Source organism: Nicotiana tabacum, chromosome 2 (genome assembly GCF_000715075.1).
Source record: "Nicotiana tabacum cultivar K326 chromosome 2, ASM71507v2, whole genome shotgun sequence".
In the NCBI taxonomy this organism is placed as follows: domain Eukaryota; kingdom Viridiplantae; phylum Streptophyta; class Magnoliopsida; order Solanales; family Solanaceae; genus Nicotiana; species Nicotiana tabacum.
The window spans coordinates 115,386,205-115,414,105 of NC_134081.1; the positions used below are offsets into that span (position 1 = coordinate 115,386,205).

At 40.8% G+C, this 27,901-nt stretch overlaps 1 pseudogene; it reads left to right on the plus strand.

Annotated features, from left to right (window-relative positions):
- The window catches only part of LOC107800170 (peroxidase 3-like), a 65,964-nt pseudogene that overhangs the window by 21,072 nt on the left and 16,991 nt on the right, over window positions 1-27,901 (plus strand).

Sequence of the window (27,901 nt, forward strand, 5' to 3'; positions counted from 1 at the left end):
TGACTGTTGTTGATTTCCTTATACTCGATCGCGAGTGGAAGTCCGCGATCGCGTAGAGTTGTTTGGGGGCAACTGTGAAATGTGCTATGTGGTCGCGATGATGGACCTACAATTGCGGTGCGGTGGGTAGTTGTGCTACGCGAACGCGGATGTGGTAATGCGTTCGCGAACAAAGAATGTGGAATGGCCTGATGCTACGCGTTTGCTCATCGCGATCGCGTGAGGAGGAGTGCGATTGAGAAGTGTTGGGTTACAAAACGTCGCGTTCGCATGGGCTAGTGTGTGGTCACGTAGAGGAAAATGCGGAGGCAGTGTGCTTAGCCTTTGCGATCGCGAAGGCACTCCCGCGATCGCGAAGAAGGGCGGACCTGGGCTGAGCAGAATGTTTTAAAAGCGGGGTTTGAGTTCATTTCACCCATTTTTCACATGGCTTGGGCAATTTTTGGAGCTTTTCAAGAGCGGATTTCATCATCAAGCATGAGGCAAGTGATTTCTACTAGTTGTGAGTATTATACAAGGTTTATACTTGGATTTAGGCTTGAAAATTTGTAGAAATTTGGGGTTTTGAAGAAAAACCTAGAAATTTGTATTTTTGGATTTTTTTAACCACGAAATTGGATACGGAATTTGGAATAAATGATATAATCAAGTTCGTGGGGGTTATGGGTGAAGTTTATCTTCAAAAAATTTCGGAATCCGGGCAGGTGGGCCCGAGGGTGGTTTTTATCGACCTTTCGAACGGAGTTGGGAATTGTTGTAAATAGGATTATAATGAGTATTTGAGTATATATTTATGGATTTTCTCAATTTTTGACTAGTTTCGGAGCATTGAGCGTCGGTTTGAGTTGTCGAAAGGCCTTGGGAGCCGGTTATGGAACTACGGAGCGAGGTAAGTCTCCTTTCTAACCTTGTAAGAGGGAATTAACCCCATATGTAAACTAAATTATTGTGTGCTTCTATTTGTGGGGGCTACGTATGCACGGGGTGACGAGAGTCCGTACGTAGCTACTAGCTATGCCTACGTCCGGTAGTTTTAGGCTCACATCATGCCTTGTTGATATTGTTATTGATTTATGTTTATTGTTTGCCTTGAGAGGGAGCGAGATTGAGTCTGCTTATTAAATGTTTTGAAAGGAGTTAAAATTGAAGAACATAAGATTTAAAAGGTTTCATTTGAACTTCGTAATTTCAAAAAGAATTGAGGAATAATATAATAGCTGAAGAAATCTATGTGTAACCGCGTCGCATGTATGTTTCGCGAGCGGGGTAATTTTCTTAAAAAGCTACAAGCTAAATTTCCCTTATTTTGAAACGAATCAAGAAAGAGATATGATTTTAATGTTAAATTTATATTTGACAGCGTCGCAAGTATGATCCGTGAGCGGGGTGATCCCTAAATTTATGTTTGACCGCATCGCACGTATGATTCGCGAGTGGGGTATTTCCTACTACTCTCATGGGAGCGGGCCGTTCGCCTCGGCAGATTAAATAGATGCATCTATGGTTCGTGCCATTCGACCCTCTGGCAGTGCACATTTTAAATATTTGTTGGATCGGGCCGTACGGCCTCGACATGATTTGCGCATGCTTGTATTGCTTGCCTTGAAATTTATAAATAATGCTATTGCCTCCCTGGTCTGAGATAAATTGATAAATGATGAAATATGAATTTGGAAACGTCTTATTAACAAAGGAATTGTTTACTTGATTCATGATTTTCTTGAGTTTACTGCCCTTTTTAATAAATCCACGACTAATTATATTATTGATGGTGTCACGACTCGAAATTCCCACCAGCGGTACCGTGATGACGCCTAACATTTCACTTGCTAGGCAAGCCAACGTTAGAGAATCATTAAACCAAATCCTTATTTCCATTCAGCAACTAACAATACTTAACTAAGATGAAATATAATAAATGCGGAATAATATAAAAACTGTATTAATTACTAACACCCAGATCTGGAGTCACAATTCACGAGCATTCTAGAATTCACTACAAGCAATAGTCTGAAAGAAATACAACTGTTTGAGTGAAAGAAACAATAAAACAGAAGGATAGGCGGGGACTTCAAGGTTTGTGAACGCCGACAGATCTACCTTGAGTCTCCGGATAGAGGGTCCAACAGCTGAAATCTCGATTAAGCCGAGCCCGTAAGAAAATCTGCACAGAAAGTGCAGAGTGCAGTATCAGTACAACCGACCCCATGTACTGGTAAGTGTCGAGCCTAACCTCGACGAAGTAGTGACGAGGCTAAGGCAAGGCACCTACAATTCAACCTGTACAATTTAACAGTGTATATACAAATAACAGTAATGAAGAGCTAGACAAGAAATATCGGGAGGGGGAAACATGCTGGAGGAAATACGAGATAAAGAACTACAGCAGAAAGATAACTGGAACAACCGATGTACTATGAATTAACAGAAACAATGAATACAGTAAAGGAAAAATGCACGTCATCACCCATCGTGCCTTTACTCTCAATCTCACCATAAAATCAATAGAAACGGCACGTCATCACCCTTTGTGCATTAACTCTCATATCATGGCACGGCATCATCCTTCGTGCTTTTAGACTCACAATATGGCACGGCATCACCCTTCGTGCATTAACACTCGCAATATGGCACGGCATCACCCTTCGTGCTTTTACACTCATAATATGGCACGACATCATCCTTCATGCATTAACACTCACAACATGGCATGGCATCACCCTTCGTGCTTTTACACTCACAATATGGCACGGCATCACCCTTCGTGCATTAACACTCTCCCTTACCATAATGCAATGCATAAATAACAACAGGGAGACAAAATAACAAGTACAAGCCTTACTTCACATTTGGTTCCACAATATAAATCTCAACTTTGAAATAATTACTCAATTATCACCAGAGAATCCGTAAACATGATAAGAATGATCAATTTAACAACACTAGTCTAAACATGTAACAATTAGGCATAGGAAAGAGACAATATAAGAAAAATGGGAGAAACAGGGAAAACAGGTAAATTGGCGGCGCATAAGTACTCGTCATCTCACATATACGCCACTCACATAAATTTCACATAACAAATAGTCTGGGGTTCCTAATTCCCTCAAGTCAAAGTTAGACACAACACTTACCTCGCTCCGAAGGCCACTTAATACTCAATCACAACTTTTCCTTTAGAATTTACCTCCAAACCACTCGTATCTATTCAAAAAGTGACTTAATAATATCAAATATTTCTAAAGGAATCAATTATATTGCATAAATTTAGATTTCCTAAATTTTCCTCCAAAAAGTCAAAAATTGACCCCGTGCCCGCTTGGTCAAAACCCGAGGTTCAGACCAAAATCCATTTACCCATTCACCCCCGAGCCCGGATATATAATTGGTTTTGGAATCCGACCTCAAATTGAGGTCTAAATCCCCAAATTTCGGAAATCCCAAGTTTCTACCCTAACTCCTAATTCTGCCATGAAAACTCTAGATTTTTGGTTGAAAATTCATAAAATGTAATGGGTAATTGAAAGAAAATGGTTTAGAATCACTTACCAACACTTTGGGGAAGAAGATAACTCTTGAAAATCGCCTCTAGTCCGTTTAGGTTTTGAGAAAATGAAATAAATGGCCAATTCCCGTTTTGATTCTGTTTTAAGTGCTGGGCGACAGTGTTCATCGCGATCGCGTGAACACTGTCGCGTTCGCGAAGGGCATCCTCCTAAGGACTTACGCGATCGCGGGAGGCTTTACGCGTTCACGAAGGTTTAGCCCGCCTTACCTTCATGTTCATGAGACAGGGCTCGCGTTCGCATAGAGCTTCCCAGGTCCCCTGCCCAGCCTAGCTAAAGCTACGCGTTCGCGTTCGACGGGTCGCGTTCGCATAGAGAAACTCCCTCCAATGCTCCACGTTCGCGACCATGGTCTCGCGTTCGCGTAGAGTAAAATCCTCCCCAGCCCAGGTTCCCCTTCACGATCCCAAGAATGACTACGCGATCACGAAGCACGACATATCAGATACCAGGTACAGCAGAAACACCAGATTTCCTTAAGTCTAAAACATCACGTGGCCTATCCGAAACTCACCCGAGCCCTTGGGGCTCCAAACTAAACACGCACACAAGTCTAAATATATCATACAGACTTGCTCGCACGATCAAATTGCCAAAATAACACCTAGAACTATGCATCAAGGTGAGATTATACTAGGTTATTGTTGTTGTTGTTATCTTATTCAGACCTTTATTTATATTATTCTAGAAGCTCGTGCACTTGTGACACCAAATTCTGGGATGGTATTTAGACACCGTTACTTTTATGGATTATTCACTACATTTCAGACTTTACTTCCGCATTTATTTCTTTATTATTAATAAATTTAAAAATTATTTTAAAATGGATAATATTATTCTAACGTTGACTTGCCTAGCAAGTGAAATGTTAGGCGCCATCACGGTCCGAAGGTGGGAATTTCAGGTCGTGATATACGCGTTGATTTACGTACTCATACTACACTTGCTGCACGTTTTGTGTAGGTACATATATGACTAGTGGCCTTGTGGGCACAGAGGCGCGGTTATTACGGGGAGTTAGGTGAGCTGCATCTTATGTACGACCCGCAGCCAGCAGAGTCTCCTTCAGAGTATTGTATTTTCTTTCCTATTCAAAATTTGTATTCCGGACAGTTATTGTATTTTATTTTAAATTCCTAAAAAATGCTCATGCACTTGTGACACCGGGTTCTGGGATGATTATAGGATGTTTAGTATTGAATTTGAAAAACATTGTTATTTATTCTGTAAATTCATCTTTTACTAGATAAATTGAAGTAAATTTACGATTTCAAAAAATATTAAAATGAGAATTTTACTAACTATTTAGTGTTGGCTTGCCTGATAGTGATGTCCGGCGCTAGACAGCGACTATGCAGCTAATCTTAAGGCGAAGAAATGCAAATCAATCAATGACAATACCACAATTGTTGAAATGGATCCTGGCAGTTCAAGCACCTTTGATCTTAGCTACTTTAAGCTTTTACTAAAGAGAAAAGGGCTATTCTAATCTGATGCAGCCTTGACAACAAGTGCGACAACAAAGTCATACATCAACAAGTTACACTACTAGAAAACTATCAAAATTCGTCCAAAGAATACCGATCGAAATCGGTCGAAAATTAAGTAAATTGGTCGCAAAAGTCAAAGAAAATATTTCTGACAAGGAAAATAGTGGTCCCACAACAAATACATAACAATTCCGACCGATTTTGGTTGGAAATTGGTCAAATATTGACCAAGACCTGGTCATACTTGCAACCGCTCTACAAAAATAATTTTTTAAAAAATGTTTCAAATATACCGACCGATTTCGGTCGGTAAATTTGAAATTATGCTTTCCCGCCCAAGGCAATTGATTTTTAATATAACAAAAAGTATATATATATATATATATATATATATATATATATATATATATATATATATATATATATATATATAGCTTATATAGCTTATATACCAATTACTTAACCAATGTACGATATATTTAATTCCGGTTAGTTAATATTTTTTTATATAAAACAATTAATGTGATATTTTAGGATTATAAATGAAATTTTAGAAAAAATAACTAAGCATATTTTTACATTAAAATGTAATCATAAATTTATTCACTTGAAATAATTTTTATTGATTTATGGAATCCTTATTTAATGCACTCTTTTTTTTCATAAAAAAGAAAGAAACAATCAAATAATAAAATGGACAGATTAGTAAATAAATATTCCATGGGAAGAGAAGTAGTGGTTTTTTCCATGGGAAAATAAGCTTTTATTAAATTTTTCCGACCGAGTTCGGTCGGAAATACAATTTTAAAATAATTAAAATATAAATTTAATGAAATTACCGACCGAAGTCGGTCGGTTTTTGTCAACCTTTATATATATATATATATATATATATATATATATATATTGTAACGACCCGGCCGATCGTTTTGAGTATTACAACACATTTTTCCCATTTACTGCTCAAATTGTACTTTACAATTGTTGTGTGAATTGCCGGGGTAATTGTTTCCGGTCCGGTGAGGTTTTGGAATGAATTGGAACACTTAGTTTCAAGGTTTAGAGCTTAAGTTAAAATAGTGACCGGATGTCGATTTATATGTAAACGACCCCGCAATGGAGTTTTGATGATTCCAATAGCTCCGTATGGTGATTTTGGACGTAGTTGCGTGACCGAAAAATTATTTGGAGGTCCGCAGTGGAATTAGGCTTGAAATGCCCGAAAGTTAAATTTTTGGAAAGTTTGATCGGGGGGTTAACTTTTTGATATCGGGGTCAGAATCCGATTCTGGAAATTGAAATAGGTCCGTAATATGAAATGTGACTTGTGTGCAAAATTTGAAGTCAGTACGGATTGATTTGATGTGTTTCGGCACAAGATATAGAATTTGAATGTTCAAAGTTCGTTGATTTTGAATTGAAGTGTAATTCGTCGTTTCTATGTCATTAGGTGTGATTTGAGGCCTCGAGTAGGTCTGTATTATGTTATGTGACTTGTTGGTATATTTGGTTGAGGTACCGGGGGCCTCGGGTGAGTTTCAGATGGTTAACAGATTAAATTTGGACTTAAGGAAATGCTGGAACTGCTGCATACTGGTGTGATTGCACTTGCGAAGCTTTTGATCGCAGGTGCGAAGCCACATGTGAGCGAAATCAGTCGCAGAAGTGGCCAAGAGTGGACTGGGTAGTGCTCTCAGGTGCGAGAAATTTGCCTGCATCCGCGAGGCCGCATGTGCGAAGGGTAATGCGCATCTGCGAGCCCGCAGATGCGAGAAGGGCGCCGCAGATGCAAGGTTTTGGAAAGTTGTCTTTGTCTGCAGGCGCTCAATTTGTTCTGCAAAAGCGGATGCGCAGGTGCGAGCCCAGGCACCGCACGTGCGGAAATGCCTGGGCAGTGTTAAAATGTGGGTTTCCGAGATTTTTCTCATTTTGGACATTTTGGAGCTCGGTTTGGGCGATTTTGGAGAGGAATTTTCCACACAACTTGGGGTAACTGTTCTCGACTCCCTTGTGGTTATATTTCATTAATTAATCTTCATTTTTGGTGTAAGATTATTGAATCTTCAAGAGAAATAGAAGCAAATTTCTACGATGTCACAAAACGAATTTTTCGAGTTTTGAATACTGATTCGGTGTCGGATTTGAGTGAAATTAGTATGGTTGAACTTGTAATTGGATGGGTTGTCGTATTTCGTGAGTTTTCATTGGATTCCGAGACGTGATCCCCACGGGTTATTTTTGGGGCGTAATTTCGGATTTTTGTGGAAAATATTAGTATTTTGATATGGAATTAATTCCTAAAATTTTTGTGGGCTGAATCAAATTAATTGTGACTAGTTTCGAGTCGTTTGGAAGTTGATACACGCAGAATGGAATTTCTGGTGCATTGCTGTCACGACCCAAACTAACCCCTGTCGTGATGGTGCCTATCGTGGAACTAGGCAAGCCAACTCATTCCAAAACAAACCGATATTTTCATTTCAAGGATAATTTCAAGGCTATTTAGCGTAAAAACCTTTGTAAAGGATTTCAAATCAAAAACAAAAATGCAGAAAAGAAAATCCCGACATCGGGGTGTCACTAGTCATGAGCATCTACTACCATTTGTCTGACAATATCAAGACTAACATAGTCTGGAAAATAGCTAAATACAACTAAAGGAAGATAAGAGGGAGAAGAGCAGGGGCTGCGGTCGCCAAGCAGCTACCTTGCTATCCCCGCGAAAATCTGTAACCAGAATAATCAACAACCGCTACCATGTTCAGCTACACCTGGATCTGCACACAAAGTGCAGGGAGTAACGTGAGTACGCCAACTCAGTAAGTAACATTAATAAATAAAGACTGAGCAGTAGTGACGAGCAATAGAGCATAAAAAGTTCATTTCATGAAATCTCAATAGAATAACACATGCTTTTAAAATCAGGATTTGAATCAAAACATCTCGTTTAAACCCAGTTCCAGTGAAATCATTTAAAGATATTTTAACAGTTTTAAAACAAAGGCTAAATACAAAGGTGAGAAAAATGATGAAATCATAAACAGCCCCTCGGGCAAACCATCACTTATATACAGCCCCTCGGCAAACCTCACAGTCACTCATGCCTCTCGGGCATACCTCGCAGTCACTCCTGCCACTCGGGCATTCTTCACAATCACTCATGCCACTCGGGCATACCTCACAATCACTCATGCCTCCCAGTCACTTAGCACTCGGCACTCGTGCTCAGTAGGTACCTGCGCTCACTGGGGGTGTATACAGACTCCGGAGCCTATATCAAGCCAAATTATGGCATAAATCACTCAGTCCCTTGGCCTATATCGAACATGCTGCGGCGTACAGCCTGATCCCATAAATATACTCACAAATCAGGCATCGACCTCACTCAGTCATAAACCTCTCGAGCCACTGGGGCATTTCAGTAAAAACTGGGCATTCAACCCAAAACAACATTTATATGCATCAAAATAGAGTAATAAAACTGAGTTATGCAGTAAACAAGTATAACCATGACTGAGTATAGATTTTCAATCGAAAACAGTGAGAGGATAGTAAGAAAAGGCCGCTAAGGGTCCAAACAGCACTGGCACAAGGCCCAAACATGGCATTCAGCCCAATTTACAGAAACTCTTTCTGAAACATATAAGTATCATATAATTTCAACAAAATATGCAACTTTACAGTTGCTACAGGACGGACCAAGTCACAATCCCCAACAGTGCACGCCCACCGTCATCTAGCATGTGCTTCACCTCAAAATAGTAGAATGATACGAAATCTTGGTGTTCATACCTCCACGACTAGATTTACAATTGTTACTTACCTCAAACCGGTCAAATCTCTACCCCGCAATGCTCTTGCCTTTGGACTCGGCCTCCAAATGCTCCAAATCTATTCATAATCAGTACAATACCATCAATATATGCTAATGGAATGAATTCCACAAGAAAAATTAACAAATTAGCCCAAAATCCGAAATTGGCTCAACCCCGGACCCCTGGCCCACGTCTCAAAATCCAACAAAAATTTACAAAACTAGAAAGCTCGTCCACTCACGAGTCCATACATACAAAATTTATTAAAATCCGACAACAAAATCCCCTTCAAAACCTCAAAATTCCATCTTAGAAACTCTTCCACTTTTCCCCAATATTTTACTCCAAATAATAATTTAGATGATAAAAATCAAGATATAATCACGGAATTTAACCAAAATCAAGTGAGAAACACTTACCCCAATAAACTCCCTGAAAATCCCTTCAAAGCTCACCTAAATCCGTGGTCTCTAGATCAAAATGTGAAAAATGAGTCCAAACCCTCGATTTTGGAATTTAACACTACTGCCCAGATTTTCCTTAATCGCGATCGCGAAAATGTCCTTGCGATCACGAAGAATAACTTCGCCCCCTCAGAAATTTACTCTACGCGAACGCGTAACACCTCACACGAACGTGATGCACTAACTACTTAAACCTACATGATCGCATCCTACCTCACGCGATCGCGTAGAGCAATCACCTCACCTCTTCACCAGCTCAATACCTCTACGCGAACGCGACACTAGCCACGCGTTCGCGAAGCACAACTTTACACACTCACGCGATCACGTCCAAAACACTGCGATCACAGAGAACAACTCGCCTCTGTCCCAAATAAGCCTACGCGATCGCGGACCTGACCACGCGATCGCATATAAGGAAACTAGAGAGTTCATACCAGCAGATCAGCCATTTTGCAAAGTCCAAAACCAATCCGTTAACCACCCTAAACTCACCCGAGGCCCCCGGGACCTCAACCAAACATACCAACCAATCCTAAAATACCATACGAACTTAGTCGAACCTTTGAATCACTCAAAATAACAACAAAATACCAAATTGCCCTCGGATTCAAGCCTAAGAACTTCTAAATTTCCAAATTCGGCAACTGATGTTGAAACCAACCAAACCACGTCCGAATGACCTCAAATTTTGCACACACGTCACAAATGACTCTACAAAACCTACTCCAACTTTCGGAATTCCATTCCGACCCCGATATCAAATTTTCCACTACCGACCAAAATCGCCAAATTTCCAACTTTCGCAAATTCAAGCCTAATTCCATTCCAGACCTCCAAATCACATTCCGGACGCGCTCCTAAGTCCAAAATCACCTAACGAAGCTAATTGAACTATCAGAATTAAGTTCTGAGATCGTTTACACATAAGTCAATATCTGATTGACCTTTCCAACTTAAGCTTCTAATAAATAGACTAAGTATCCCAATTCACCCGATATATCATAATATAGCTGAAGAACACAAAAAGGAGCAGAAATAGGGGGAAACAGGGCTATAACTCCCAAAAACAACCGGATGGGTCATTACATCCTCCCCCTCTTAAACAATCATTCGTCCTCGAGCGGGTCTAGAAACATACCTGGAGTCTTGAATAGGCGTGGATATCTGCTCCGCATCTCCCGCTCGGTCTCCCAGGTGGCTTCCTCCATAGGCTGACCTCTCCACTGCACCTTCATTGAAGCTATATCCTTTGACCTCAACCTTTGAACCTGCCGATCCAAAATAGCCACCGGCTCCATATCATAAGTCATATCACCCTCCAACTAAACCGTGCTGAAGTCCAAAACATGGGACGCATCTCCAATATAGTTCCGGAGCATGGAAACATGAAACACTGGGTGCACACTCGACAAGCTGGGTGGAAAAGCAAGCTTATAAGCCACCTCCCCAATCCTCTGAAGCACCCCAAAAGGCCCAATGAACCGGGGGCTCAACTTGCCCCTCTTCCCAAACCTCATAACACCCTTCATGGGTGATACCTTCAGCAAGACCTTCTCCCCATCCATGAAAGATACATCACGGACCTTTCTGTCCGCATAGCTCTTCTTCCTAGACTGCGTCGTGCGAAGCCGCTCCTGAATCAATTTCACCTTATCTAATGCATCCTGGACCAAGTCTGTACCCAAGAACCTAGCCTCACCCGGCTCAAACCATCCAACCGGAGATCTACACCTCCTCCCATATAAAGCCTCGTACGGAGCCATCTGAATACTCGACTGATAACTGTTGTTATATGCAAACTCCGCGAGTGGAAAAAACTGGTCCCATGAACCCCCAAAGTCAATGACATAAGCGTGCAACATGTCCTCTAATATCTGAATAGTGCGCTCGGACTGCCCATCCATCTGAGGGTGAAAAGTTGTGCTCAACTCAACCTGAGTACCCAACTCTTGCTGCACGACCCTCCAAAATTGCGAAGTGAACTGATTACCCCTATCTGAAATGATGGAAACTGGGACACCATGCAGGCGAACAATCTCTCTGATGTAAATCTCATCCAACCGCTCTGAAGTGTAAGTAGTACTAACTGGAATGAAGTGCGCGGACTTGGTCAGCCGATCCACAATAACCCAAATAGCATCGAACTTCCTCGAAGTCTATGGGAGCCCAACTACAAAGTCCATGGTGATCCGCTCCCACTTCCACTACGGAATGTCTAATCTCTGAAGCAAGTCACCCGGTCTTTGATTCTCATACTTAACCTGCTGACAGTTGAGACACCAAGCTACAAACCCAACTATATCCTTCTTCATCCGCCTCCACCAATAGTGCTGTCTCAAATCTTGGTATATCTTTGCGGCACCCGGATGGATGGAATACCGCGAGCTGTGGGCCTTCCCGAGAATCAACTCCCGAAGCCCATCTACATTAGGCACACATATCCGGCCCTGCATCCTCAATACGCCGTCATCACCAATAATCACATCCCTAGCATCACCTCTCCGAACCCTGTCCTGAAGAATGAGCAAGTGGGGGTCATCATACTGACGCTCCCTGATACGGTCATAAAGAGAAGACTTGGAGACCACACAAGCCAATATCCGACTAGGCTCCGAAATATCCAATCTGACAAGCTGGTCCGCTAAGGCCTAAACATCCAATGCCAAAGGTCTCTCTACTGCTGGAAGATATGCTAAACTCCCCAAACTCTCTGCCCGACGACTCAAAGCATCGGCCACCACATTGGCCTTCCCCGGATAGTACAGAATAGTGATATCATAGTCCTTAAGAAGCTCCAACCATCTCCGCTGACGCAAATTAAGATCCTTCTGCTTGAACAGATGCTGCAGACTCCAGTGATCAGTATAGATCTCACAATTAACCCCATACAAATAATGACGCCAAATCTTCAAGGCATGAACAATGGCTGCTAACTTAAGATCACGGACATGATAGTTCTTCTCATGGGTCTTCAACTGGTGCGAGGCATAGGCAATCACCCTACCCTCATACATCAAAACACAACCAATGCCTATACTCGAGGCATCACAATACACAGTGTAAGAACCTGAAGCTGATGGCAGAACTAACACTGGAGCTATGGTCAAAGCAGTCTTGAGCTTCTGAAAGCTCTCCTCACATTCATCCAACCACCTGAATGGAGCACCCTTTTGGGTCAATCTGGTCAAGGGCGAAGCAATAGATGAAAATCCATCCACAAATTGACGGTAGTAACCTGCCAAACCAAGAAAACTCCTAATCTCTGTGGCTGAGGACGGTCTGGGCCAACTCTGCATCGCCTCTATCTTCTTCGGGTCCACCTGAATACCCTCATCGGACACCACGTGTCCTAAGAATGCTACTGAACTGAGCCAAAACTCACATTTGGAGAACTTTGCATAAAGCTTCTCCTCCCTCAATCTCTGTAATACAATCCTCAAATGCTGAGCATGCTCCTCCTGGCTACAAGAGTACACCAGGATGTTATCAATGAATACAACAACGAATGAGTCCAAATAGGGCTGGAATACACTGTTCATCAAATGCATGAACGTTATTGGGGCATTGGTCAGCCCAAAAGACATCATTAAGAACTCATAATGGCCATATCGGGTCCTGAAAGCTGTCTTAAGAATATATGAATCCCGAATCTTCAGCTGGTGATAACCGGACCTCAAATCAATCTTGGAGAACACCCTCGCTCCCTGATGCTGGTCGAATAAATCATCAATACGAGGCAAAGGATACTTGTTCTTGACTATGACCTTGTTCAACTGCCTGTAATCAATACACATTCTCATGGAACCATCCTTTTTCTTTACAAATAGAACCGGTACACCCCAAGGTGACACATTAGGCTAAATAAACCCCTTATCAAGGAGTTCCTGAAGTTGTTCTTTCAATTCCTTCAATTCTGTCGGTGCCATACAATATGGTGGAATAGAAATGGGCTGAGTGCCCTAGCACCAAATCAATACCTAAGTCAATATCCCTGTCAGGCGGCATGCCCGGCAGGTCTGCAGGAAACACATCCCGAAAACACGTACCACCGAAACAGAATCAATGACAGGAGTCTCTGCACTAACATTCCTCACAAAAGCCAAATAAGATAGGCAACCCTTCTCAACCATATGCTGAGCCTTCAAATTTGAAATCACCCTACTTGGTACATAATCTACAGAACCGCTCTACTCAACCCTCAAAAATCTCGGCATAGCCAACGTCACCGTCTTAGCGTGACTATCTAGAACAACATGACATGGAGATAACCAATACATACCCAATACCACATCAAAGTCAACCATACTGAGCAGTAAAAGGTCTACTTGGGTCTCAGACCCCCAATAGTCACCACACATGACCGATATACGTGGTCCACAATAATAGTATCGCCCACAAGAGTAGACACATGAATGGATGAAACTAAATACCCATGAGGCAAATCCAGAAAATGGGCAAAATACGAGGAAAAATATGATTACGTGGAACCAGGGTCAAATAATACTAAGGCATCTCTGTAAAAAACGGAGACAATACCTGTAATCACAACATCTGAAGCAATAGCATCTGGTCTGGCAAGGAGGGCATAGAAACGGGCCTGGCCACCCCCTGATCTGCCTCCCTCTCTAGGGCGACCCCTAGCTGACTGACCTCCACCCCGAGCTGACTGGGCAGGTGGTGAAGTAACTGGTGATGAAGTCGAAGGCTGACTCCTCTACTGAGATAGACCTCCATGACGATGAGGACACTGCCTCCATATATGCCCAAACTTCCCACACTCAAAACAACTCCCTGGTGCTGGTGGCGGGAACTGAAAGGAGCCCTGAGCACCGAGATAACCAGTAGAAGAACCTGGCATAGGGGAGCCCTGAACCGGTGGAGCACGGGACAAACTCTGAGCTGTAAGGGCACTAAGTGATGAGTGGCCCTGATGAGAAATATGAGAACCATGGCCAGATAATGCACCACGGTGAAATGGCCGAGCTGACTGAGCCTGTCTGAAATGACGACCTCTACCGTGCTGAAACTGACCCCCAAAAGGAGCAGCGCTGAATCCACCCTGACCACCAGGCCTCTTGGCCTCCCTCTCAACCCTCTCCTGACCGCGAACCATCTCAATCTGTCAAGCAATGTCGACAACCTCATCAAAGGTAGCACCAAACACACTCTCTCTGGTCATAAGCAACTGTAGCTGAAAAGTGAGACCATCAATAAACCTCATGATCCTCTCCCTGTCCGTGGGAACCAACCAGATCGCATGACGGGCCAACTTGGAGAACCACATCTCATACTGCATCACAGACATATCACCCTGGTGAAGCCGCTCAAACTGTCTACGCAGCTCCTCACTGTGGGAACGAGGCACGAACTTCTCCAAAAAGAACACGTAGAACTGCTGCCAAGTAAGGGGTGCTGCGCTAACAAGCCTATGCCTCTCGTAAGTCTCCCACCATCTGAGTTCAGCCCCGGAGAACTGAAAAGTAGTGAATGAGACCCCACAGGTCTCCAAAATACCAGAAATACGGAGTATCCTCTGACACCTATCCAAGAAGTCCTGAGCATCCTCTCTCTCTCTCTCTCTGTGCCACTGAAAGGTGGTGGCTGGAGTCTCCCAAACCTCTCCAACCTACGCTGATCATCGAGTCGGAGTGCCTCCCCTGGCCTGAGAAGTGGCTTCGGCCGTCGAGATAGAGACCACCTGAGCAAGGCCGGTACACACTATCAAAATCTGAGCTACGGCCTCCTGAAGGCCTGGAATCACAATAGGCGCAGGTGGTGCCTGAGATGGAGCATCAATAACTGGAACCTGGTCCTGATCTGGGAAACTGGTGGATCTGTAGGTACTGCCCCAGCTGCTGTACGGGCTGCTCCTCTGCCCCTACCACGGCCTCTACCACGGCCTCGGCCTCTCGCGGCCCTGGCTGGTGGTACTGGTGGATGGCCCTTCTGACCGGTAGCACGAGTCCTCACCATCTGTGAGAATGAAACAACAGATGTTTAGTTACTAGAATCAACAAACTCGCACGACAAGAATTCAAGAATGTGGAGTTTCCTAAAGGTTCTGCAGCCTCTCGAAGATAAGTACAAACGTCTCTGTGCCGATCCGCAAGACCCTACTAAACCTGCTCATGACTCGTGAGACCTATGTAACCTAGGCTCTGATACTAATATGTCACGACCCAAACTAACCCATGTCGTGATGGCGCCTATCGTGGAACTAGGCAAGCCGACTCATTCCAAAACAAACCGATATTTTCATTTCAAGGATAATTTCAAGGCTATTTAGCATAAAAACCTTCGTAAAAGAGTTCAAATCAAAAATAAAAATGCGGAAAAGAAAAGCCCGACATCGGGGTGTCACTAGTCATGAGTATCTACTACCATTTGTATGACAATATCAAGACTAACATAGTCTGGAAAATAGCTAAATACAACTAAAGGAAGATAAGAGGGAGAGGAGCAGGGGTTGCGGTCACCAAGCAGCTACCTTGCTATCCTCGAGAAAATCTGCAACCAGAGTAATCAACAACCGCTACCATGTCTAGCTACACCTGGATCTGCACACAAAGTGCGGGGAGTAACGTGAGTATGCCAACTCAGTAAGTAACAACAATAAATAAAGACTGAGCAGTAGTGACGAGCAATAGAGCATAAAAAGTTCATATCATGAAATCTCAATAGAATACCACATGCTTTTAAAATCAGGATTTGAATCAAAACATCTCGTTTAAACCTAGTTCCAGTGAAATCATTTAAAGATATTTTTCAACAGTTTTCAAACAGAGGCTAAATGCAAAGGTGATAAAAATGATGAAATCATAAACAACCCTTCAGGCAAAACATCACTCATATACAGCCCCTCGGGCAAACCTCACAGTCACTCATGCCACTCGGGTATACCTCACAATCACTCATGCCACTCGGGCATACCACACAATCACTCATGCCTCCCAGTCACTCAGTACTCGCACTCAGTAGGTACCTGCGCTCACTAGGGGTGTGTACAGACTTCGGAGGGGCTCCTTCAGTCCAAGTGCTATATCAAGCCAAATCATGGCAAAAATCACTTAGGCCCTCAGCCTATATCGAACATGCTGCGGCGTGTAGCCCGATCCCATAAATATCCTCACTAATCAGGCCCTCGGCTTCAGTCAGTCATAAACCTCTCAAGCCACTCGGGCATTTCAGTAAAAACAGGGCATTCAACCCAACACAACATTTATATGCATCAAAATAGAGTAATAAAACTGAGTTATCCAGTAAACAAGTATAACCATGACTGAGTATAGATTTTCAATCGAAACTAGTGAGAGGATAGTAAGAAAAGGCCCCTAAGGGTCCAAATAGCACTGGCACAAGGCCCAAACATGGCATTCAGCCCAATTTACAGAAACTCTTGCTAAAACATATAAGTATCATATAATTTCAACAAAATATGCAACTTTACAGTTGCTACGAGACGGACCAAGTTACAATCCTCAATAGTGCACGCCCACCGTCACCTAGCATGTGCGTCACCTCAAAATAGTTGAATGATAAAAAATCCAGGTTTTCATACCCCCAGGACTAGATTTACAACCGTTACTTACCTCAAACCGGTCAAATCTCTACCCCGCAATGCTCTTGCCTCTTGCCTCGACCTCCAAATGCTCCAAATCTATTCACAATCAGTACAATACCATCAATATATGCTAATGGAATGAATTCCACAAGAAAAACTATCAAATTAGCCCAAAACCAGAAATTGGCTCAAGCCCGGCCCGCAGGCCCACATCTCAAAATCCGACGAAACTTACAAAACTAGGAAGCTCGTCCACTCACGAGTCCATACATACAAAATTTATTAAAATCCGACAACAAAATCCCTTTCAAAACTTCAAAATTCCATCTTAGAAACTCTTCCACTTTTCCCCAATATTTCACCCCAAATCACAATTTAGATGATAAAAATCAAGATATAATCACGGAATTTAACCAAAATCAAGTGAGAAACACTTACCCCAATCAACTCCCTGAAAATCCCTTCAAAACTCGCCTAAATCCGTGGTCTCTAGCTCAAAATATGAAAAATGAATCCAAACCCTCAATTTTGGAATTTAACACTGCTGCCCAGATTTTCCTTAATCGCGATCGCGGAAAAGTCCTCGCGATCGCGAAGAACAACTTTGCCCCCTCAGAAATTTACTCTACGGGAACGCGTAACACCTCAGGCGAATGTGATGCACTAACTGCTCAAACCTATGCGATCGCATCCTACCTCGCGCGATCGCATAGAGCAATCACCTCACCTCTTCACCAGCTCGATACCTCTACGCGAATGCGGCACTGGCCACGCGTTCGTGAAGCACAACTTCACACACTCACGCGATCGCGTCCCAAACTCTGTGATCGCAGTGAGCAACTCGCCTCTGCCCCAAATAAGCCTACACGATTGCGGAACTGACCATACGATCGCGTATAAGGAAACCAGAAAGTTCATACCAGTAGATCAGCCATTCTGCAAGGTCCAAAAATGATCCGTTAACCACCCGAAACTCACCCGAGGCCCCCGGGACCTCAACCAAACATACCAACCAATCCTAAAATACCATACAAACTTAGTCGAACCTTTGAATCACTCAAAACAACATCAAAACACCAAATTTCCCTCGGATTCAAGCCTAAGAACTTCTAAATTTCCAAATTCGGCAACCGATGCCGAAACTAACCAAACCACGTCCGAATGACCTCAAATTTTGCACACACATCACAAATGACTCTACGAACCTACTCCAACTTCTGGAATTCCATTCCGACCCCGATATCAAATTTTCCACTGCCAACAAAAATCGCCAAATTTCCAACTTTCGCCAATTCAAGCCTAATTCCACTCCGGACCTCCAAATCACATTCCGGACGCGCTCCTAAGTCCAAAATCACCTAACGAAGCTAATGAAACCATCAGAATTAAGTTTTGAGATCGTTTACACATAAGTCAATATTTAGTTGACCTTTCCAACTTAAGCTTCTAATAAAGAGACTAAGTGTCCCAATTCACCCGATATATCATAATACAGCTGAAGAACACAAAAAGAAGCAGAAATTGGGGAAACGGGGCTATAACTCCCGAAACGACCGGTCGGGTCGTTACAATTGCTTAGCTTGCTCGACATTAGATTTGACTTGTTCGAGGTAAGTAACTCTTCTAATCTTGGAGCTGAGGGTATGAACCCTGAATATATGTATTATGTGAATTGTTGGGAGGTGACCCACATGCTAGGTGACGGGCGTGTGGGCGTGCACTATAGAAATTGTGACATAATTATTTCTGTGGAATTTTTTAGTTAAATAATCTTGGCATTTTCCATGCGGTTTTATGTGTTAAAGAAATTAAGCTGAAAAGCATATTAAAAATTATGTTGAGGCTATGTGCCAGTATTATTGGGACCCACAGAGGTCATATTACTGTAAATTATTTGTTTAAAATTGAAAATTCATACTCAGTCATATTCATGTCATTACATATCATATCTCAGTCTCTGTTGTTATTTATTGATACATCATATCATTTTTTTGGGCTATTTTTATGACATTGTGAGCCCATGAGAAAGAGAATGGAGAAACTAATGACTGAGTGAGGCCGAGGGCCTGATTGTGAGGAATATTATGTGGATCGGGGCAGCCCGCCTGCAGCAGGCCTTATAGGCTTTATTATAGCACGTGAGTTGTCCGTGCAGACGTGAGTTATCCGTGCGGATCCAGATATTATTATAGCACGTGAGTTGTCCGTGCAGCATGTGAGTTGTCTGTGCAGATCCAGATATTATACTATAGCACGTGAGTTATCTGTGCATCACGTGAGTTGTCCGTGCAGATTATAGCGCTTGGGCTGTAGGATCCTCTCATGAGTTTGAACACCTCCAGTGAGCGCAGGTACCTACTGAGTGCGAGTGCTGAGCGATTGGGAGGACTGAGTGACTGGGAGGACTGAGTGAAATGATACTCTGAGAGTATGCATATGATTTTATCACTGAGTTGCATCGCATTGACATGCACACATGACATACATGCATAGAGATGTATTTTCCTCATGATGTACAGTATCACATCATTCATGATTTCTCACACATGTTGACAGATGGGCATAGTGATGCATTTGTTTTACACGGGTTATCTGGAAAGAAAATGAAACATCTCATTCATTATTGAAAGGATTTTGGGAAAATTATTGCTTTCAAACTTATTCATATTTTTGGAAAATTTTGGTAAACGATTTGGATTTTTCACTGATGTACTTGAAAGGAAGAACTATTATTAGAAATCATGATTTAGCAGAGTAATTTATTTCTGAGTTACTTCTTATATTATTGGCCTTACGTTGTTATGGACTGTGGTGAACTATTGGTTTTGGACACGACCTTGGTAAAAGCTCGTCACTGCTTTCAACCTAAGGTTAGGTTTGTTACTTACTCAGTACATGGGGTTGGTTGTACTGATACTACACTTCTGCACATTGCGTGCAGATGTTGGCTGTTGTTGCTGTCGTGCTCGATGGTTGCCATATTTGAAGATGTACCTGTGTTCCTGTTGTAGCTGACTCTTGTTCATGGTAGCCTTAGATTTATAAAAGCTCAGCTATGTACTATTCAAACAGACTATGTATTTATTTCATCTCCGCTTTGTAAACTCTATTCTTAGAAGCTCATAATTTGTACTACCAGTTCTTGGGGAATGTATAAGGTTAAAATCTTTATTTACTTAAATTACTTTAATAATTGCTATTGGAATTGGATAATTGAAAGTTGGCTTACCTAGCGGGTTGGGTTAGGTGCCATCACAACTAGTTGGATTTTGGGTCGTGACATATATATATATATATATATATATATATATATATATATATATATATGTATGTGTGTGTGTGTGTGTGTGTGTAGATTACTTTTATATGGACACTGTATCCTATCTATGTATGTATATATACATATATGTAAAGAATAATTAATTGATACTATACTATATACACACACACACACACACACACACACATATATATATATATATATATATATATATATATATATATAGCTTATATATTATACACTTAGTATATATACTATACTATACTATATATACTATACTATATATATATCTTTTATAGCTTATATAAGATGTTGTAATGACCCGACTTGTCGTTTTAAAAATTAACGCCTCGTTCAGTGACTTAAGGTCTCGATCAGCTTCGTAATATGTATTATGACCCGCAAGTGTGGTCGAGTTTGATTTTCGGAAGATTCGAAATTTAATTAAAAGAACAATTCTCATTTTTGAAACTTAAATGAAAAGAGTTGACCGGAGATTTGACTTATGCGTAAACGACCTCGAATTCGAATTCTAATGATTTCAATAGCTCCGTATGGTGATTTTGGACTTAGGAGCGTGTCCGAAAAATTATTTGGAAGTCCATAGTGGAATTAGGATTGAAATGGCGAAAATAGGAAGTTTAAGTTGGAAGTTTGACCAGGGAGTTGACTTTTTGATTTGATAGGTTTAGGCGTCGAATCTAGAAGTTGAAATTTCTTAGTTTCATTAAGCTTGAATTGGGGTATGATTCGTGGTTTTAGCATTGTTTGATGTGATTTGAGGTTTCGACTAAGTCCGCAATATGTTTAGAGACTTGTTGGTATGCTCGGACGGGGTACCGAGTGGCTCGGGTGAGTTTCGGGGTGGTTTCAGACCATTTTTAGCCATTTTTAGTTGCTGGTTTTTGGCCACAGAGGTATGCATCATGATCGCGGACAAACAGTCGTGATCGCGAAGAGCAATTTTACTTTTTCGACACTGTGAATCGCGATCGCGGAAGACTTTTTGCGATCACGTAGAGGAAACTCCTACCGCATTGACCCAACTTTGGAAGCTCATATCTCACAATCTATAAGGAATTTGGAGATAATCTAAACGTAAAAGTTGTAGATCTTTGTGTCTAGGTTTCAAAAAGGTAAACTATTTGTATTTGGATGTGTGTACAAAAAGTTATGGTGAATACACTACAGGCTATCCGAGAAGAGTTTGGAAATCTCTGTTGCATAGGGTTGAATTTGGAAGCTTATATCTCGAAATCTATAAAGAATTCGGAGATGAGCAATGATGAAATTTATATCCTTTGGAGTCTAGTTTTCAGAAAGTTAAACCATTCATCATTTGGAGTTTTGTACAAAAAGTTATGACTATTATACTAGAGGCTGTCTAGAAGCGTTGGGGAGTTTGTTCTTCGCGATCGCGATTGGTTTTCTGCGATCGCGAAGAGCAATTTTGAGGCTGAAAATTTTTGTGTTTCGCGATCGCGAAGAGTAAATACCTGGGCAGTAGCTATATTTTGAGGTTTAAGCCATTTTTAATATATTTGGAGCTATGGAGCTCGAATTGAAGCGATATTTGAGGTGATTTTCACCATATGGATTGGGGTAAGTGTTCTATATCCTAAAGTATTTATATTTTATGAATCTATGATTATATTCATTGTTTAATTCGGATTTTAATCGAAGAAATCAAGATTTTTGTAAAATCTTCCAAAAAAAAATTTAAGATTTAAAGGTCGAATTGTTATTGGAATTCAATAAAATTGGTATGGTTGAACTCGTAACGGAATGGATGTTCAGATTTCATGAAAATTGTGTCGGGTTCCGAGGGGCAGGCCCCGCATTGACTTTTGTTGGCTTTTTGGAATAAATTTTTAAGTCGACGTATTATTATTCAGAATTATTTCCGATGAATTTTAATAAAGTTATACAATTAATTTGGATAGATTTGAGTAATCCGGAGGTCAATTCAGGCAAGAAGGCGATTTTGTAATATCGGCATAACTTCAAAAAGATAAGTGTCTTGCTTAGCCTCGAGTGGGGAAAATACCCCTTGGGCATTGAGTATTATGTGCAAATTGTGTAATTGAAAACCATGTACGCGAGGTGACGAGTACGTACTTGGTTTATATGTGCAAATTTCGTTGATTAAAATCCTTAGACACCCTTAGGTATTAAATTGGAAATTATTGACACTTATTAAATCTTCTATTTGTCATGCCTAGATCCTTGTTTGTTGAAATTATTTTATACGATGATTTGGTGTGATTGCCACCTTGATTTTATGTGAAATATTATTTTGTTGAGCTGTTCACTTCCGGATATTTTTGTTAACATTTTGTGCACATTATGGTCGAGCCATGGGCTCCTTATTGTGGAAAATAATATATTGTTGATTTCTGTGGCAAGTTGTAATATTTGGGTACTTGATGTGCAATTTGTGATATGTTGTAAGATTTGAGCACTTGATGTGCAATTTGTGATATGTTGTAAGATCTGAGCACTTGATGTACAATTTGTGAAATGTTGTAATATTTGGGCACTTGAGGTGCAAGTTGTATTATGCTGTGATATTTGGGCACTTGAGGTGCGATTTGTGAAATATTGTGATATTGATACGCATGTGGTGAGATAAGGGTGGCTTGAAACGCGTGGCTAGTAGGAGAACTACTAGAAGTCATGCAGTGTGATAAGGATGGCTAAAATGCGGGATGTTGTTTCGAGAAAAATGATTTCTTTAAAATTAAATGTGAAGGCTCCCGTGGTGATATAAGAAAATGAGATATTATGAATTTATTTATGATTTGGGACTACGAGGCGGTACCCCGGGAGTGCCCTGTTGATATTTCTTTATTTATGTTCTTGCTTTGGGTGATTTTGTTTCATTTAATATGTAAATTCTTGTCTTCTTCCGTGATGTACTAGTTGACTTTATTATTATTTGTTTATTGCTCCTAGTTGTATTATGTTGGCTTTGGCTTTTTAGCACGAGACTCTGAAGAAGTATATTTTTGGTTTTTCTTATGGATTTTCGATGATTGAGTTGATTTAAATAAAAGGAATTATTATTATGTTTTAAATTAAATAGTTTTACAACCAAGCCAGTAGTTTATCTGATGCTTTAATTTAAGTAAAATGTTATTTTCTTCACCCAAATGATTTCAAAAAAACATAAATTCAATTATGTGTTGATTTCTTACTTGATTTAAAAATTCTAAACTCACTTTAGTGAAAATAAATTGATCACGTGGATCTTATATACATTGAGGATATTGACATGTGAATTATCCGTGCAGTTGTGATATGAAATGAGGGCACGAGGTGCCGGGAAAATATGATGATTTAATTATGGGCACGAAGTGCCGTGGAGATATGAAAAATGGGCTGAGACCCGTGTTTATGAAAAATATGAAAATGGACTGAGACCTGTATTTTTATGATTATGAAATGAGGTGTCACATAGTGACTTTTTGTAACGATCCGACCGGTCGTTTTGAGTATTTACTCTCCTTTCAACTATTTGAAGTCTTGAATAGCTTCATCTGATGTATTATGACGTGTGTGAATTTGTTGGTGTTGATTTTCAGGTGTTTCGAGATTAGTTCGGAAGAATGAATTTCATGTTGGAAGCTTAACTAAGAAGGGTTAATCGGAGCTTGACTTATATGTAAACGACCCCGAAATAGAATTTTGATGATTCCAATAGCTCCGTATGGTGATTTTGGACTTAGGAGCGTGTCCGGAAAATTATTTAGAGGTCGGTAGAAGAATTAGGCTTGAAATGGCGAAAGTTGAATTTTTGGGAAGTTTGACCGGGGAGTTGACTTTTTGATATCGGAGTTAGAATTTAGTTCTGAAAATTTTCATAGTTTCGTTATGTTATTTATGACTTGTGTACAAAATTTGAGGTCAATCGGAATTGATTTGATACATTTCGGCACAAAATATAGAAGTTGTAAGATTTGAAAACTCATAATTCGATTCGATGCGCTATTCGTAATTTTGGCATTGTTTGGCATGGTTTGAAGCCTCAACTAAGTTCGTATTGTATTTTGGGATATGTTGGTATATTTGGTTAAGGTCCCGAGGGCCTCAGGTGGATTTCAGAATGTTAACGAAATGGATTTTGGACAAAAAGAGCTGCTGGAATGTTTCTGCTGCAGAAGCTGTTTTTGGACAGCAACTGGTGCAATCGCGGAGCTGAATTTGGAAGCTTATATCTCGAAATCTATAAGGAATCAGAAAATTATCAAAACATGAAAGTTGTAGCCCTTTATTCTAGTTTCCAGAAAGTTAAACCATTCATCATCTGAACATTTGTACAGAAAGTTATGATGGACTTGCCAAAGCTGGTACTGCAGATTTTGGCTACAGCAGTGTGCATCGCCAGAAATTTCTGCTCCACAAGGCTGATTTTGGGAGCTTATATCTCGCAATCTATAAGGAGTTGGGCGATGAGAAAAATATGAAAGTTGTAGCCCTTTGTATCTAGTTTGCAGAAATATAAACTATTTGGCAGTTGGAGTTGAGTAAAGAAGTTATTGTTGATACACTACAAGTTATTGGGGAAGAGTTTGATGTTTTCAACATAAGCATGTAATGATCTAAAGGTCCATATTTATTTCTAGATATCGAAATTCGATTTCGAGACTTCCGGGATTTTGATAATGAATTATAGGAGTGATCTAAAAAGTTTGGTCTAATTTCATCAAGTCGCGATTGGGGTTTTAGCGCGAAACATGAGTTAATTGTTTAACAAGCGAAATTGGTATTGCATTGAGCAAATGAGCTCTGAGTTGAGTTTTGATTGAACGAGTAGGTTCGTATTATTATTTGTGACTCATAGGAACAAGAATCGTCGAATTCTGAGTTCGTATGATGGAGTTAGAGCATTTTTAGTGAAAATAAAACTGCTGGTGTAAACAGTTCTGGTGCGCACCTTTAGCGACAAGATTTGACACTTTTAGCGACGGGATTGGACTTTTAGCGACTAGAATAGTGTTTTTTAGGCAGAAACTTAAGGACCAAAAATGGTCATTTCCTTCATTTCGTTTTGAATTTTTCGAGTACGGTTCTTGGGCGATTTTGAGGATTTTTTCAAGACTTCAACTTGGGTAAGTGTCCTATATCCAAAAGTTATTATATTTCATAAATCCATGGTTATATTCATCATTTATTTCGGATTTAAATGGAAGAAATTAAAATTTTCGCAAAACCTTTCAAGAACGAAAATTTTAGATTTGGAGATCGAGTTGTTATCGGAATTTGATAAAATTGTTATGGGTGGACTCGTAATTGAATGGGTTGTCGGATTTTGTGAGTTTCATCAGATTCCGAGACGTGGGCTCCACGGGCGATTTTTGAGTTAAATTTCAGATTTTGATGGGAAATTTGCATTTTCTTATAGAATTAATTCCAATAAATTTTATTGACTGAATCTAATTATTTGTGGCTAGATTCGAGGCCTTTGGAGACTAATTCACGAGGCAAATGCTTATCTGAATAAGAATTTCACTGCTTAAGGTAAGTAACAGTTTTAAATCTGGCCTTGAGGGTATGAAACACCAGATTATTATATTATATGAGTATTTTGGAGATGACGCACATGCTAAGTGACAGGCGTGTGTGCGTGCACCGTGGAAATTGGGATTTGGTCCATTCTGTGAAACTTGAAAGTTGAATAAGCTTGTTGTTAGCTATGTGCCCTTTTTGTGCTATAGAAATTTGACAGGGAATCATGCTTAGGCTATGTGTTGGTGCTGTAAAGACCACAGAGGTCGTGTACATGTTGAATTATCTGCTAAATTGTTGTTTTGTACCCAGTCACAGTTTACTTGTTTATTTTATCTCAGTCTCTATTGTTCATTATTGATGCATCATATTATTGTTGTTTAGGCTGATTATCATGACTATTGAGAGCCCGAGAGACTGGAGAGAGTTATGACTGAGTGAGGCTGAGGTCCTGATTGTGAGATATTATACTATAGCATGTGAGTTGTTCGTGCACCACGTGAGTTGTCCGTGCAGATCCAGATATTATACTATAGCACGTGAGTTATCCGTGCAGCACGTGAGTTGTCCGTGCGGATCCAAATATTATACTATAGCACGTGAGTTGTCTGTGCAACACGTGAGTTGTCCGTGCGGATCCAGATATTGATACTATAACACGTGATGTATCCGTACATCATGTGAGTTATCCGTGCGGATTATAGCGCTTGGGCTGTAGGAGCCCCTCCGGAGTCTGTACACCCCCAGTGAGCATAGGTACCTATTGAGTGTGAGTACTGAGGGCTGAGAGCCGAGTGATTGAGCTGTTGTGATAAATTGAGTGACTGTCGCCCTGAGAGACTGTACTTGCTTTTCATTTGTTGTTGCACTTAGTTTCTATCTGTCATTTGTTGTGAAATCTGTGAAAATTTTTATATCCGGATTACATGAACTTGAACTGTATAAAAATGATTTGACTTAAAATGCCAAATTTGAAAGCATGTCTATTCTTTGCTAGAATTACTGAAAATGAACTATAAATGTGTATCTCATCACTATCTTCAGTTCCTTATTTATTATTGTCACTTGCTGAGTTGGTTGTACTCATACTACACCCTGCACTACGCATGCAGATCCAGGTATTTCCGGACATATCGGGTGTTGATTCTTTCGCACAGTTAATTTTTCGGAGATTTAGAGGTAGCTGTCGTATTTTGCAGACCTTGCCTTTCCTTCCCTATCTCATTGTTCACTGTATTTGGTCTCAGATTTTTATAGACCGTATTTTCCAGACTTGTATTCATATTAGATGCTCATGTACTTAGTGACACCGGGTTTTGGGGTATTTATATTTGTACTTGTGAGATTTTCTTCCGCTGAAATTAATCATTATGTTTTCGTATTTAAAAATATGTGGTTTATTGAGATTGTCGGCTTGCCTAGTATTGAGATAGGCTCCATCACGACGGGCTAGGTTTTGGGTCGTGACAAGTTGGTATCAAAGCTCTAGGTTACATAGGTCTCACGAGTCATGAGCAGATTTAGTAGAGTCTTGCAGATCGGTACGGAGACGTCTGTACTTATCTTCGAGAGGCTGCCAAAACCTTAGGAAAAATTCACTTTCTTGTATTCTATCGTGCGAAATTGATTCAGCTTGAAACATAACTCTTTGAATTCCTTCCACGCATTCGTGTGCGCATATGAGCGCTTGGTATCAGCTGTGTATCGCTGGCTTGTGATTCCATGAACGAGGTTTGAGATGAGTATTTTATGTTTTGTTGATGGGCCAGTCTGGAGGACTTGAGGCCAGGGTTAGACCGTAGCTTAAGTTCGGTAGCTTCAGTTGTAACGTGTATATTTGGACTCATATGTCCAGTAATGTCCCTACGAGTGGAATTTGTGGCTCGATGAGTGGTGGAAGTGACTATATGATGAGTATGATGTGAATATTGCATATGTCAGGTGGGTTGAATGAGACAGATAAAGTTTACTTGTGACTCAAGAGTCTGCTATTGGGTACTTGATACCTGTTTTGATGTGACGTACAGTCTTGAGTTGTGATTGCGTTGAGGGATCTGTCATATTGTTTAATTGTGGAGCGAAGTAGATTTTCATGTCCTGTTGATGAGTTCAAACTCAGAAATATTAAGTGATTTCGTGGTAATTGTGGGTGCAAAAGGGTATAGCAAGATGCCAATTTGAGGCTAAGCAGGTGGGTTATCTCCTGCGGAGTAA